Source organism: Sphaeramia orbicularis, chromosome 15, assembly GCF_902148855.1.
Source record: "Sphaeramia orbicularis chromosome 15, fSphaOr1.1, whole genome shotgun sequence".
Classification (NCBI taxonomy): domain Eukaryota; kingdom Metazoa; phylum Chordata; class Actinopteri; order Kurtiformes; family Apogonidae; genus Sphaeramia; species Sphaeramia orbicularis.
Genome location: NC_043971.1, coordinates 39,402,646 through 39,418,853, shown reverse-complemented (window position 1 = coordinate 39,418,853; position 16,208 = coordinate 39,402,646).

Below are 16,208 nucleotides of genomic sequence, written 5' to 3'. Positions count from 1 at the left end.
TTGTTCTTTAATTGTATGGACGTGTTTCCCTTACAAATATTTTACCAATAATGTAATATTTACAGCAGGCTAACACATGCTCAGGGCTTTTGTTATTAGAATGGGTTATATTACATCAGGTCCTAATGAGTCTGGAGGAAAAGTGCTCCATCATAGCGTTGAAAACACTAAAACTATGCTGTTGGCTTAAATCCGTCCTGACATTTCGATCCCAAACAGGTTGAGTGAAATACAAATGAGCTTCCCAACAAAAAAACGGCTAGTGCACTCTAAGAAATAAAAAGCTGGAATTTGTTGGATTTAGTTCAAAATGTTATGTAACTTGTTCCACGAAATATGGTTATTCAACCCTTTCATGCATGAATTATGAGAACCTTAGTCCAAATTTTTTACCTAAGTGTTTTTATTCCTCTTTAGGCATGAAAAAACAGTGCGATTGAATTTTTTTATTGAGCCTATTTTTTATGAAGGTAGATTTGTTTCTTTATTGCTCTAACCATAAAAAATATTTTCAATCAATCAAAAAAAAAAAATGCAATAAAATAAACCTTTCCAATCAAAGAAAAAATTGTTGAATGCAAAAAAAATATTTAAGATCCAAAAAATAGTGATTGAACACTTACTTTTTACTTTTTTCTTTGATTGAAAAGTTTTTTGGGTTTTTTTTTTTTTTTGTTTGTTTGTTTTTTTGAGTGAAGTGAAATTTTATTTATTTATTTATTTTTTCAGATTGAAAATATTTGTTTTTGGTTTGTACTTGTAGCATAGTAAATGTACTGTGATTCATTCAACTACTAGAAAACAAAGTCAAATAAAGCAAGTTTGGGTGATTTAACTGGTAAAATATTCAATAAAATAATCAGAAATATAATTAAAAGTAACAAAATAAGACGAATGCAAAAAATATTTAAGATCCAAAAAATTGCATTTGAACTAGGGATGCAAATTATCGATTAATTCATTAATCGTTAGTTGGTTGCCCTTATCGATCGATTAACGATTAATTGATAAGTGGCGATTTTCTTGAGAACCTGAATTTCTTTTTCAAGACTGTCTAGAAGAATAAAAGCTAAATATTGATTATACACTTCATGAAAAAAGCATGTCATATTCCTTAATGATTGATTTATTGAACCATTGGATATAGGTGGTGTTTCCTGTGGAATTCATCTGTTGATGGGGGGGGAGGTGCATTTTGCTGGTGTGTGGGTAGGTGCACGCTCGTGTGTTTCGTCGGGGGGGTAGTACTCGCACGCGCGCAGTACGGCCGGGGGATGCGTGCGTGTTGGTTGGTAACCGCTAGGGCTGAAAGATATATCGCTTTCGTATCTATATCTAGATATGAACATTCAAGATATTAATATAGAAAAAGCAACGATATAAACGATATAGATTTCCCCCGTGCTCACCCTGCATGTACAGCTCTGGAAGTCAAAACAAATTTAATTTTTACAGTTGTCCTTGAATGCACCGCTAAGGCCAGCCAACCACAAACCTTATGTTGATGACTGGCAGTGAGTTCTAATAAATAAAACTGCACTTTCCACATTCCTTGGTATTATGATGTTTGTATTTTTCTGAAAAATGCTTGGTTTTCACCAAACCTGTAGTCATATCGTATCGTATCAATATCGAGATATCTTGCATGAATATCGAGATATGAAATTTTGTCCATATCGTCCAGCCCTAGTAACCGTGCATATGCATTTGTCACTTTCCGTCCTACTTCCAATACGATGGGGGTATGGTGCAGTCTGTGGCCCTGCAGAAGTGAAAGTGACTTTTCACTGACTGTAGACTACACCAACCTCCAGGGAAAACGCTCCGATACCGACCCTGCATTTGTGCGTGTATTTATTTGGGGGTGGACCCCTGCCACAAACAGACTGGCTGGTCTGTGTTTGGCTCCACCATGTCTGTACAGACATTCTAACTCAGGGGTGTCAAACTCATTTTCTTCCGGGGGCCACATTCAGTCCAATTTCAAGCTATACCTACCGATGTGGCATTTCTCACAACACTTAGTAAAAGTTTGAACATGAAAAACCCGCCTCTCTCCAAAGCCCCGCCCCCTTCCCTGTGCCTGAGCACTGAGGCTCCTCCTCCTCTCTCCTCCTCTCATCTGATGCGCGATGGAAACAGAGGAGGAAGCAGAGGCGGAGGTCCGGTCCGGTCCGTTTTGTCGTGTCCGCGGACCCCTCCCTCAGTAATCAGATGCATCATCCACCTGCCGCGGGCCCGCAGCTCCTGTTCCATCAGTAGACCTGGTCTGTGCAGTACTGGGTCAGTGTTTTCACTGCAGTGCCCAGGGGATGGGCGCGCGCACTGTGAACGCGCGGCCTCCGCAAATTTTCCGTGGACATTTGAGGTTTCATAGTCCATACAATTATCATCCTACATCATCTTACATGTGTGACACCATGTACATGTACCTGTATGAGTCCCACCGTCATAAAAGCTGAGCTTTATGCAGACCTGTTCAGTCCAGTACAGCTGACTTCTGGACTTTTATCTCCATCCTTCATTCATCAGACTCCCGTTTGTGCCCCTCAGCTGTTGTTTCTGTTCATAAATCCGTTTAATCCCTTCCACATGTGCATGTCAGTTCTATCCAAACACATCCTAGACAGTAGACTGTGGTCAGTGACAGGAGAAGCAGCGCCAGTGAAGCGTCAGATTCAGAGGGACACATATCGGATGTGAGGCGGCCAATTATTTTATTCGGACCGACTAAAATGATTGGTCAGACTTTTATCAGAAATATATGAGAATTAGACATTTTTGAGTTTCAATACCTGGTGGATTTCTTTTATATTTTAGTTTGACACACACTTATTAGGAGCATTTTAAGATGACAAAAGAAAAGTGTAAAAATGCCACATCATACGGTATAGCTTTAAGCTGAAGTGGGCCGAACCAGTACAATAATAGCATGGTAGCCAATAAATAATGACAACTCCAAATTGCTTTAGTACAAAAAATAACATTCAATTATACCAATATTTACATTTACAACAAACAAAAAGGATGTGAATAACCTGAAAAAACTTAAATTTGTTAAGAAATGTAAGAACACTTTTATCATTATTATGCCTCGACTTAGCATTTATATTTACATACATGTGCATTACAGATCAGATCTACAAAGACACAGAACATTTAGTAACAGGCAGAAAATTGTTAAAATTGCCCTTAATTTTCTTCAGACATTTCAAGTTGTTCATATTTGTTCCGGTTATTCACAGTTTATTGTTAAAGGATAGTTTGTAAATGTACATACTGTATTTTCATAATTTAATGTTTTTTGCACTAAATCAAAGAGAAAAAAATGGTGTTGTCATTATTTATAGGTTATTATGATTTTATTTTTGAGTTTGATGCCTTAACTTGCACTTTGCAAATTCATCCCGCGGGCCGGATTGGAACTTTTGGCGGGCCGGTTTTGGCCCCCAGACCGCATGTTTGACACCTGTGTTCTAACTCATCAATGCCATGATCCGGTTCGATGACCGGCTAACCCAGCCGCAGCGTCGCAACAAACCGGCAGCCTTCGGACAGGTGTGGACGGGCGGAAAAGGGCAATTAACCGACAATTAATAATTTAATCAAGCAAATTCTTATTGACAATTAATCGTTAGTCGATTAATTGTTTACATCCCTAGTTTGGAGTTGACATTATTTCTATATTATTATGTTATTATTTTACTGGTTCGGCCCACTGCAGATCAAATTTAACTGAATGCAGCCCCTGAACTAAAATGAGTTTGAGTCTTAGAGTGTGTGTAAACCAAAATTAGATCAACTTTACACTGTCAGTTTAACATCCGACAGGTTTTCTTGAATTGTGCATAGATGCATGTGGCCCCCCCTCTGCAGCCCTCGGTCCCCGTTGTCATTAAGGACAGAAACAGACCGTATGAAAGCATCTATCATAGGGAATGGATTTTCCTTCCCCACTTGTCTCCTCTCACCTGCTGTCATCACTGCCCACATCATCTCACACATCCATGTCTGCCCGATATTGTCCAGCCCGGCTTCAAGTCCCACTGGAGGAGATAAAGGATCACATAATAGACTTACAAATGAACTGTGAAATAGAATCGGACAGGATTTGTGGCCACTGCTGATAAAGATGCTTTATGGAGGGGACAAATACATACTAAGTCCTATCTCTTGTGGGTAATAGCTTTAATGGGAACTCCACCTTTTTTTTTTTTTTTTTTTCGGTAATTAGATTTTATTATGTAACCTGTCATAATAGGCGTCTAACTGAGTGGTTCCCAACCCCATTTTAACATCACAAATTCCTGGTGACTCCAAACATTCAAAACAGAGACTAAAATTGTTAAAATTATTTTGTTTTTGATCATGTAATAGTAATCATATATACCATGTTTTGTCTATTGCACAACTTATTTCCTGATTTATTCCTGTTTGTATTGATGATGAAAGTCATTAGAGATAAGCAAAATGGAATATTCTCTTTATTTTGATTTGTTTGTTTTTTTCTTTTAAAGGTGTGACTTGCAAATTGCTGGTTGTATTTGATTTTGATTTATTTTCACTCTAATGACTATAACTGACAGTATGAACAAACATTTTTTCAACGTTTCTCCAATTAAACTTCTCCTTCATTTTAACCATTAACTACTGACTATTAAGCCTTAAATATATTTTTCTCGACCTTTAACCTTTCCGAACTAATTTATCGCAATTTATTATTATATTAGCCTCTCTATTTTGTATTTGTCATTGAAAATTTGGTATTTTTCTAGAACCGCTTAGATTTTTCTTAAAACCTCAGTGTAAATCCAAAGATTAATGTATTAAAACAGATAAAAGTGAACAAAAGGATACTTTTTCAGCAAAGCATATAGTGAAGTGAATATGAAAACAAGCATCTACAACTAGGGATGGGAATTGATAAGAATTTAACAGTTCCGATTCCATTATCGATTTTTGCTTATCGATCCGATTCCTTATCGATTCTCATTGGATGAAGGAATAAAAGAGTACAAACGGGTGTGTTTGCATTAACTGTCTTTTATATTTCCATCTCTGCACAGAAAATACAACATATACAGTATGTACAAATAATAATAACAGATGACGCCGGGCCCGGTTTGGGGGGGGGCTCGTACAGTGAAAGTGAAACTAAAGATGCTTTACTAATTCCTCTATTGCCACATTTCAAATTCGTGGAACCGGTTCAACTTGGCTTGTCTCCCATCATTGTGCACCTCATTTCCTTCTCCCTACCTTTGGAAACTTGTATTTGAGGGGGTACGATGTTTGTTGCCCGCACCGGAACTGGAACTGGGCTAGGATGAGTGCCTGGTGTTCACTCTGCCGCTAGATTCACAAGCGCCACTAAGTAGCGTAACAAATGAATGACATGCTGTGGACAAATGTTTGAGCATGTTTGAAGGATTCCACCCTTTTGAAGAAATGGAAGCTTTGACAGTGTTCCAGTGGACCTGCTGTCGTTTCTTTGGACCGTTTCTGTCTCAACCAAGGTTCTAATAGTTTTGGATTTTTCATTATAGTTTAGTTTTATTTGGTTTTGGCTTTTTTTTTGTAATTTAGTTAGTTTTAATTAGTTTTTAGAGCAGGTTTGCTAGTTTTTATTAGTTTTATTTATTTTTTTCTAAATGCTTAGTTTTAGTTTAGTTTTAGTATTAATTTTAGTTTTGTTTTGTTTTTTTATCTTTTCTCTTCTTCTCCGTCATATTCAAATAAATCCCAGACAGGACTCTACTGTTTTCTCCATGTCATGTTAGTCTCCATGTTTCCAGGTAGAGTGGGGACCAGAGGATGACTCTAAACCACAAGTGACAGACCGTTAAATATCATATGGTGCCACTAGCTAAAATTGCTAGAGCGAAATAAATCGCTTTCGTATCAATCCGACATTGACAAAGACGAAAACTAAGGGAATTTTATCCATATTTTTTATACGTTTTAGTTAGTTTTATCAGCACACAATTCAGTTTCAGTTAGTTATTGTTTTTTTCTTTTAATTATAGTTTTTATTTATTTCAGTTAACGAAAATATTTTTTCAATTCTAGTTTTTGTCATTTCGTTAGTTTTCGTTAACGATAATAACCTTGGTCTCAACGTAATTTTGGCTACATTCTGACCAAACCAATGCAGCGTACGCTTGACGTCATTGTGCATGCACAATGAAGGCTGAATCGATAAGCAGAATCATTAAGCATGCAGGCAAATGATTCCAAGATTCGAGCTACTGGATCCGGATCTAAAAAAAAAACGTTCTCGACTCCCATCCCCAGCTATAATATGTTCGAAATAAACGTTAATTTTAGACAACATTTAGTCTATATAACACTGGTCAACAGCAAATTTATTGTTTAAGTTTTTTGAGCTGATTTAGGATAATTTTGGTGTGCTGAATCCAAAAATCACATTCATTTTGCTCAATCAGGTCAACTTTCTGAACTATGCTACATATTGGCTTTTTAACATTTTTGCTTACATTTATGGGCATTTTCACATCATATGATACAAAATTCTTACCTATTTCTAGCAATAAATGAGTTCTGAAGATTTTACTTTTGCCAATTTATGATTAATATTTTTTTTAATATTACAGGTGAATGAAATGGCTTCGACTAGAAGATCTTGCAAAAATAAGCCTGACGTATTCTGCTACATCTGCGGTGAATACACCATTGTACCTAACAGGAATCAAGTCACAAGTTTCATAAAGTGTGCTTACCAATCTTATTTTGGTATTAATTATTATATTTTGTAAGAAGATAAAATTTTTCAAATTCAAATTAGCAAAAAAACCTGACCTGATTGAGAAAAACAGATGTCATTTTCGGATTTAGCGGTGCAAAATGGTCCTAATTCAGTTGAAAAAACCTAGACAACTTGCAAAAAACATTTTTTTGTAACCCAGTGTAATGTATATTATTATGGACGGAGGCAGAAAAGCCAGGTGTAGATTACTGCACAAAGTGAGAATTTTATTTTCCTTGGTCAGGATATGTACAGTCAGTCCAGCTTGGATTTACAAGGCTGACAATTAATACTGAACAAACAAGAACTCAAACTATGAATTACGAAAGAGCTGCAGCATCTGAAACTGACCACAATGAACATTTGACAGATAAACAGTACCACAGTGCTTCAGTTTCAGACTCACAGTTTGTCATGTCTTTTATGGATTGGGATCGTCTCTGTCAACTCACCCTAAATTTTTTATAAGTACTTTTTTTTTAATCAATTACTAAAAATTCTAGGCGAGCCCACGTTGGGTCCTGACCAAGGTTATAATAGTTTTGGATTTTTATTTCTAGTTTAGTTTTATTTAGTTTTGACTTTTTTGTTTCTCTAATTCAGTTAGTTTTAATTCGTTTTTAGAGCAGGTTTGCTAGTTTTTATTAGTTTTCGTTTTTCCTAAATGCTTAGTTTTAGTTTAGTTTTAGTTTTTTCATATCTTGTCTCTTCCTCTTTGTCGTATTCACATAAATCCCAGACAAGATTCTGCTGCTTTCTTCCAACATCAGTCTCCTTGTTTCCAGGTAGAGTTGGGACCAGAAGACGACTCTAAACGACAAGTGATGAGAAGTGACAGACTGTGAAGTGCCGTAAAACTGCTCAATCCGACATTGACAAAAATGAAGGGAATTTTATCCATAATTTTTATACATTTTAGCTAGTTTTGTAAGCACGCAATACAGTTTCAGTTAGTTATTGGTTTTTTTTTCTTTTAATTACAGTTTTTATTTATGTCAGTTAATGAAAATGTGTTTCAATTCTAGTTTTCGTCATTTCGTTAGTTTTTGTTAACGATAATAACCTTGGTCCCGACCCCAAGGTTGAAAAACACTGGTCTAACTCTTTCTGTGTTTCTCAGCGAGCTGTTTCACATCTTACAAAAATAACTCATTATGTGTTATGAAGTGGCACGCAGGATGGAGAGATCTAACAAGAGATGATATGGGATAGTGTATTTTAACCAACCTGATATGGCCTGAAGGGCATTTATTTAAGGTCATGGATATCGCGTGTTAACATACTTTCACACTGACTGAACCACTTGCCCCTTGAGTGTTAATTAGTGTATGACAACACTGTGTCTGGAACATCTCACAACAGAGAGTCTAGCACAGGGGTCTCAAACTCATTTTCTTTCAGGGGCCACATTCAGAGATTTGATCTCTAGTGGGTCGGACCAGTAAAATAATAACAGAATAACCGATAAATAATGACAACTGCAAATTTTTGTCTTTGTTTTAGTGCAAAAAACCCCATTAAATTATGAAAATACTTACTTTTATAAACTATCCAGACAAAAAAGATGTGAATAACCTGAAAACACTGAAATTTCTTAAGTAAAATAAGTGTTATTTTAACAATATTATACCTCAATTTATCATTTCTACATGTGCGTTATGGATCAGATCTACAAAGACGCTACACTGAGTAACAGGCAGAAAATAGTTCAAATTGTGCTTCATTTTCTTTAGACATTTCAGGTTGTTCATATTTGTTCAGGTTATTCACATTTTATTGTTACAGGAGAGTTTGTAAATGTAAATATTTTCATAATTTAATGTCATTTTTTTGCTCTAAAACAGAGACAAAAATTTGAAGTTGTCATTATTTATAGGCATAGTGTAATATTATTTTCACATCAAACCAAGAAGAAAATCTGGAGTCATTCTTTTTTGTAGGTTTTTCTGCTGTTATTATTTGACTGTCGATCATATTGGTCTGTATGTGGAACCTGAACTAAAATGAGTTCCACAGCCTTGACTGTGGAATTTTTACACTTTGCAAATTCATCCCAGGGGCCAAATTGGAACCTCTGGGGGGCCGCATGTTGAGCCACATTATGTAATAAATTCCCATTATGTAATAAAAGTTCAAAATGTAATAAGACTGTCACGTCATCTTGTAATAAAGCCGCATTATGTAATAAACTGACGCATTTTGTAATAAACTGTCAACGCATTATACAGTAAATTTTTTCATATTATGTAGTAAGTTATTACAATTTGAAAAATTTATTACAAAATGCACTTGACACATTTTTATTTTTAAAAAAATGTAATAACATGGTTCATTATGTAATAACAATCCAAATGAATATAATTTCAGAGCAATTTAGAAGAAATTAGTCACAGGAGCTACAGGTAATGCAATCAAAACTTTAACCACACAGTTTAAAGTTTAATTTAGCACATTGTTATTATATTGCCGTGTCAGTTGTGTCTGATACAGTATCTTATGATCTTGGAAAAATGTTCCTTGACACCTTCAGATTGAAAAGCAAACATTTATTGTGTGTTTTATCGATTTATGTTACAGAGATAAGCTCCAGTCTATACGTGAACAGTTTTCCTCGTCTCTCTGCGCCTTCCAAAAATTTCTTACATAGTGCATTGAGGTAGTTTATTACAAAATGCGTCAGTTTATTACATAATGCGGCTTTATTACAAGATGACATGACATTCTTATTACATTTTGAACTTTTATTGCATAATGGGAATTTATTACATAATGCGGCTCAACACCGCATTTGGCCCCTGGGCCGCATGTTTGAGACCCCTGGTCTAGCACCATATCTGAATTCTAGTGGTGGTCTAGATCATATGGATATCAACGTTGCTATTGATATTGACCGATATGAGTGTAATGAGCTCGATACTTTACTTTCAGATACTCTGCTGTCTGTGTCTATGGTCCAATCCCAACTCACCCCTTGCCCCCTTGCCTCCCTCATATGGGTGGTGCCTCCCTGCTGAGATGTTTCAGGACATGGATGAGGGGTCATACATCTTAGCCGGCCTGGGAATGCCTCAGTGTTATCCCGGAGGAGGTAGACAAGAGGGCAAAGGCTGCTGTCTAGGGATGGGATTCGAGAACCGGTTCTTTTTGAGAACCAGTTCCCAGTAGCTCGATTCCTTGGAATCGTTTGCCTGCCTGCTTAACGATTCTGCCTTCGTTGCGCATGTGTGATGACGTCACACGTACGCTGCATTGTTTTGATCAGAATGTAGCCAACATGGCATTGAGGCAGAAACGGTCTAAAAAGACGACACCAGGTCCACTGGAACACTTGCAAAGCTTCCATGTCTTCAAAAGGGTGGAATCCCTCCAATATCCTCAAACATTTGTCCACAGCCTGTGAATCATTCACTGGAATGTCACGAATTTGATACTCTACTTAGCAGCGCTTGTGAATGTAGCGGCAGAGTGAATGCCGGCCCAGTTCCGGTTCTGGTGTGGGCAACAAACGTCATAACTCAAATACAAGTTTCCAAAGGTAAGAAGGGAAAGGAAATGAGGTGCACAACAACGGGAGACAAGCCGAGCCGAGTCAAACCGGTTCCACATAGTAGAAATGCGGCAATAGAGGAATTAGTAAAGTGTCTTTAGTTTCACTTTCACTGCACGCCGCCTCCCCAACTGGGCCCGGTGTCATCTGTTCTTATTATTTGTACATACTGTCTGTGTTATATTTTCTGTGCAGAGATGGAAATATAAAAGACAGTTAATGCAAGCACACCCATTTGTACTCTTTTATTCCCTCACCCAATGAGAATCGATAAGAGGATCGATGAGGGATTGGATCGATAAGCAAAATCAATAATGGAATCGGAATCGTTAAATTCTTAACAATTCCCATCCCTACTGCTGTCCCCGTAACCCAGATAAGAGGCTAAGTATGTATATATGTGCATCTGAATGTATGTTTGGATGGATGGATGGATGGAGACCAAGGACTCATTTTTGCTCAGGTGTAACTTTTGCTTGTACCGTCCTTCTTTCCCCCCTTTATGAGAATATCCATATCAGCTGATCAGTCATTACTTAAAAGACTGTTAAATGAGGTGGTTTCTTCTCTCATTAAATGCATGAGAGCACAAAGTCATTCAAGCAAACAATGATTTTAATTTGTGATGCGTGTCACTGTAGGTTTAATTGAGTAAACTGTTTATAATTAATGAATATAGGAACCATCATATCACTTATTGTTTTCTGAACTGGCATTTTGAAGGCAGTCGTTTGCTATTTGGCCGTTGTCGTGTTGTTATCTGGGAGCCAAAAGTGACCATATTTGGATAAAAGGGGCGGAACTATGAGAGTCAGAGGTCAGCTAAAAACTAGCTTACTGGTTTAGTAAAATTATCATTTATCTAAAGCAATGTGTAGGAAGGTCATTTTATGTTTTTTATGGTGGGACCTATTAACCACAACTACAGTGATGCTGTGTTTCAGGAGGAAATGTTTTATTAAATAAACCAACTGTATGTGTACAGAGAAGTTCAATGTAAGTCTACAGGAGCTGGGGTTTTTACAGTCACCTCCAGTGGCCAACAGTGGTATTACAACTTTAACATTCCTCTGCATTGGATTTATTTTGTAGCCTGTGGTTAGTATCAACATTTTCTAATGCAATGGTTAAGGAAACTACTCAGATATCCCTGTCCTATTGGCAACATGTTCATAAGTTGGTTCAAACAACCTGGTGATAACAGTCCGTCATACTAAAGGATGACCATAAATCATCAGATTTATTGATTGATTGATTGGAATCTTTATTTCGAACATGTAGACAGTGAAATCAAACCAAAAATCAACCGACAAAATATCCAATTAATATATATTTAAGTGACAAGTTGGATCACAATGTGTTTAACTTTGAGAACTGAGAGCAAATAATTATTTGGAACAATTTAGGGTGAAAAGATAAATAACAAACCTGTGGCTTTAAACAGGAAGCTGCTGTCTATCTCCAGTTTCAAAAGGAATTACGTTTGTTATGTAATGCTTGGGTTCTGAACCTTACTACTACCACTACTACTACTACTACTACTAATAATAATAATAATAATGATAATAATGATACATTTTATTCGAAGTACCCTTTACGTCTGGGATACAAGACAGGAAGTAAAATATCTAAAAATATAAACATTTCTGAACCTTAGCTAAGCTGTATTGACTTTAATGTGAAATGCAATGTTAAATGTGGCATTTTGTCTCATTTCTCCTGCTGCTTGTTTGGAGGCTAACCAAACTCTCATACAGGTCATATATGAAGGTATGAACCACATGTGGTTGTGGAAACTTGTTGGACAATGTACAGTGGTAGTGGTGGGTGTATCGATTCTGTGGTATGGATATATCGACACTTACACACTACTGATTTGATGATTGATTACACTAATAAATGCGAAATAAAAGCACCTGTGTCACATCTGAATTTTATACCGATCCCGAACCCCTTGAAAATTAGCCCTGTTCAATCAGAATTGCAGTAATTTTTTTGTGAAATGTGTTGGTCTTGTTGAAAAAAAGAAAAAGGTCTTTAGAGTTGTGACCATTTCATTGTATTCAATGAATACATTCAAATTATGTTGTTTTTGTTTTTTTTTAATTTGTGTGTATTATTTCTTTATTTTTATTTCATTCATATGTGTTATTTATTATTCATGTATTTTATTTTATCTTTATTTAATTCATATTTATATTTATTACCTCCGCAAAGGAACAGCAGAGGTTATATTTCTGTCTGTCTGTTTGACTGTTAGAGAGATAACTCAAAAAGTTATGGACGGATTTGGATGAAATTTTCAGGACATATTGATACTGGCACAAGGAACAAATGGTTAAATTTTGGTGGTGATTGGGGGACGAGCAATACTGATCTGCCTTTGCGGAGGTCTGCGCTCTCCGAGTGCTTTTCTAGTTATTTGTGTTTTATTTATATATTTTAATTAATATTTATGTTAATTATTATTTCTGTGTTTTTCATTGCTTAAAAATGGCCACCAAAGGTTATGCACATTAACCCTCTGGTATCCCGTCCAGTAAGGCCCTTACTAAGCACCAAGTGGGCCTTTTTGGCACACGTGTGGAAAAATGTCAAAAATAATTTCACACAGTTTGTTTTTAATTATTTTACACTTTTTTCTATTTCATCAACTTCAGCCATAAATAAAATAGCAAATACTCAATCATTATCACATGTTTTAACCTTTTAAATGCCGTGTTTGTAATGTAAACAAACTTTTTTTTTTTTTCGATGCAAAAAAACAAACAAACAAACAAACAAATTTTTTAATATACTGCATAAAAAGTGGATCACATATTATTTAATTTTTGTACCCTGGCATATGTCAATGATTAACTCCAACACTGGTTAATTTGCATTATTATTTTTGGCACTAGGTCAAATGTACAAAAATACTAGCATCTGTCACCAAGTGTGTGTAAAATGCACACCTATAAATCAAACTATTAAATAATATATATTGATTTACTTTTCTGCTCTAATTTGATTTTATTTTTGTAAATAAAGGTCAGCCCTAATCATACATATCAAATGGAAGAAATAGTGCGTTTTAGGCACACTTGGGAGACAGATGTTTGTCTTGTAATTTTCTTTTGTTTACAATGTGCAAATTTTAGTTGGTGCCCAGAATTTTAAAGATCATGCAAAAATGAACAACTTCTGAATTCTAACCTTATTTAAACTGAGAAATATAATATGAAGTTTTTTGAAACAAAGTGCAAAGTGTGCCTAAAAGGCGCAACCGGATACCGGAGGGTTAAAGCTGTTAAATGGACAGTATTTGTCTTGTGAGATGTCTTTTAAGTGTAACATTTTAATAAAAAAAAAAAAAAAAAAAAAAATTAAAGTATCGATATCAAGTATCAAATATATATCCCCAAAAAAATTAGGATATCGAATCATAAAAGTGTAATATCACCCAGCACTACAAAATGGATAGTTTCTGAATTCATGAAAGTTACTACCTATTACAGTTTACAAAACTACACTTTAACCTGTAAAAGCACAACATGTATCACAAAGGCTTAACCTGGTCAGTTCCAGACTATATCCTGACTGATTTGGTTTGTTAAAACGTAGCAGCTGCACAACGCTGTCTGTGAGCTTTTCCCTCCAAAGTACTTCATGACAAATTGGGGAACCAGCTTGTGACTTACTAATTGCCACTTGATCAGCATGAATTTTGGAATCAGTACCTTATTCCGCCTTTGTACATATCCCATGTTTAAGGGAGCCTGCCAGATCCCATGTACCCCTACCTCTGCGACAGCGTGAAACACAGGATATAATGTGATTAGATGTGACCCTGAGCAGTTTGTAATGACGTTTGTGAACGGTGGAGGATAGAGCACAGGTGGAGATGACAGGTGTGATTGAAAGAGTGAGAAGCGTGTTCACATCATGGCTGGATGGTATCGGTGTCACTGTTGATTTGTTTAGTGTAGGGCAGGTACACCTTCAACTATTCTCTAAAAACAGAGGGATTTACAGACGCTGTGGATGATGCTGCGTTCCAGGCTGGTTTTTGAGCCTCTAAGTCACGACTTCAAACCACGACTCATGACTTTGTAGCGTTCCAGGCAAGTCACGCCAAAATGCCTGAGCGCAAGGAATTGTGGGAGGTAGATGTAAACAAACCAGCATGGGCAACTGTACAGGGCTGATGCTCATTTACAGTCATTTCTATCCTAGAGGTGTTTGGTCTTTGCTTATTTAAGGGAAACAGAGGACAAAAAAAGGGTTCATGAGGCAGGAGAAGTTATACCTTTTATGTTATGTTATTTGTATATTTGTATTAATTTATTTTTCTACTCAATGGACTGAAAACTATGGAAGCGATTAATTACCATAATCTAAATTAAAATGAATTTCAAGAAATGCTTTTTCATTTTAAAAATATGGCTCTATTATTTTACTCATAAATAAAATGATTAATAAATTATCCAATCTGCATTTTCATTTTCTTTTTCAAGACCGCTCATTCTTTTACTTAATTAAAAAGAAAAATAAAAACACATTTGAGATTTAATTTTCAAAACATGCCCCAGCAAATAGTTACCAAAATTCAGTTTGAAATCTAAAATTCAAAAATTCAAGTCGGCTAAAATTTGCTTAGAGGTCTTATTTATGTCTTCGTGCATAAGAAATCAATATAAGTGAATCCCCAAAGGAACTTTGTGTTGGTAAATGCAAGTTATGCAAATTTACAGGATTTCAGTTCTGCTGCAACATGTTGATGGTCATATGAACTATGTTTTCAGGTCAAAAATGTCCAATTTCATCACAATTAATTCTATATTTTTATGTCACAAATGGCCAAGTTATATTTTCACTGAATTTACCTGAAAAACAAATATTCTATTCTTTCAGATTCCCCATTTTTTCTTACAAGATTCTATCCTACATATCACATGTTTTATTTTTACAGGTTCAGTATGGAGTATGGTGCTGATCCATCCTGCTTATGTTACGCCAATACATACATTAAGAATGTCACATGTCACTTTTTAAATCAATAGTTTTCTAATAATAAGCATTTTTATGAAGAAATAACAATTCTATATTGTTATTTACTCTTTAGTATGATGATAAACTATACAGTAAATAATTCTGATCCTAGTTTTTGCACAGGGATCATTAGTTTAAACAGTGACATGGCTGCAGTGCATCAGTATGATGGGATCTGGAACAACCATGTCACATCCGTCCACTGCCACATTTTGTGTTTTTGTGTCAGCTGTTATTGTTTTAGATCCACAATACTAACATTTATGAATAAGAGGAGAATTAGCAATAGTAAGTATATAAGTTTATTACTAATAAAGTACTGGTACTGACCAGAGCATCATGGGTAATGTCACGTCCGTCCACCAGCAAAAGTTTTCACATACACGTGCTATTCAAAATCCAATATTTCTGAAAATATAGCTTCCACTGTCAAATAATATCAGTAGTCTGTGCACCAATGTATGAGCATTATTTCAACACAGTTCTATGCATTTCTTACAACTTTTTTTTTTTTTTTTTTTTTTTTTTTTTAACAAAAATGGCCACTCATTTGACCCCCTAAGTAAATTTTAGCTGAAATGCATTAGCAAAAATGCTTTTTCATTTTAAGAATGTGGCTGCATTATTTGAGTCACAAATAAAATGAGTAATCAATCATCTAGTCTGCATCTTAATTTTCTTATTCATGTTGCACATTTTATGACACAATCAAAAACAAAACAAACAAAAAACAGAGGACATTGCTTTTTCATTTTCATTGGATAATTTATTAATCATTTTATTTATGAATCAAATAATGCAGCCATATTCTTAAAATTAAAAAGCATTTATTCAAATGCATTTTAATTTAGATTATGGTAACTA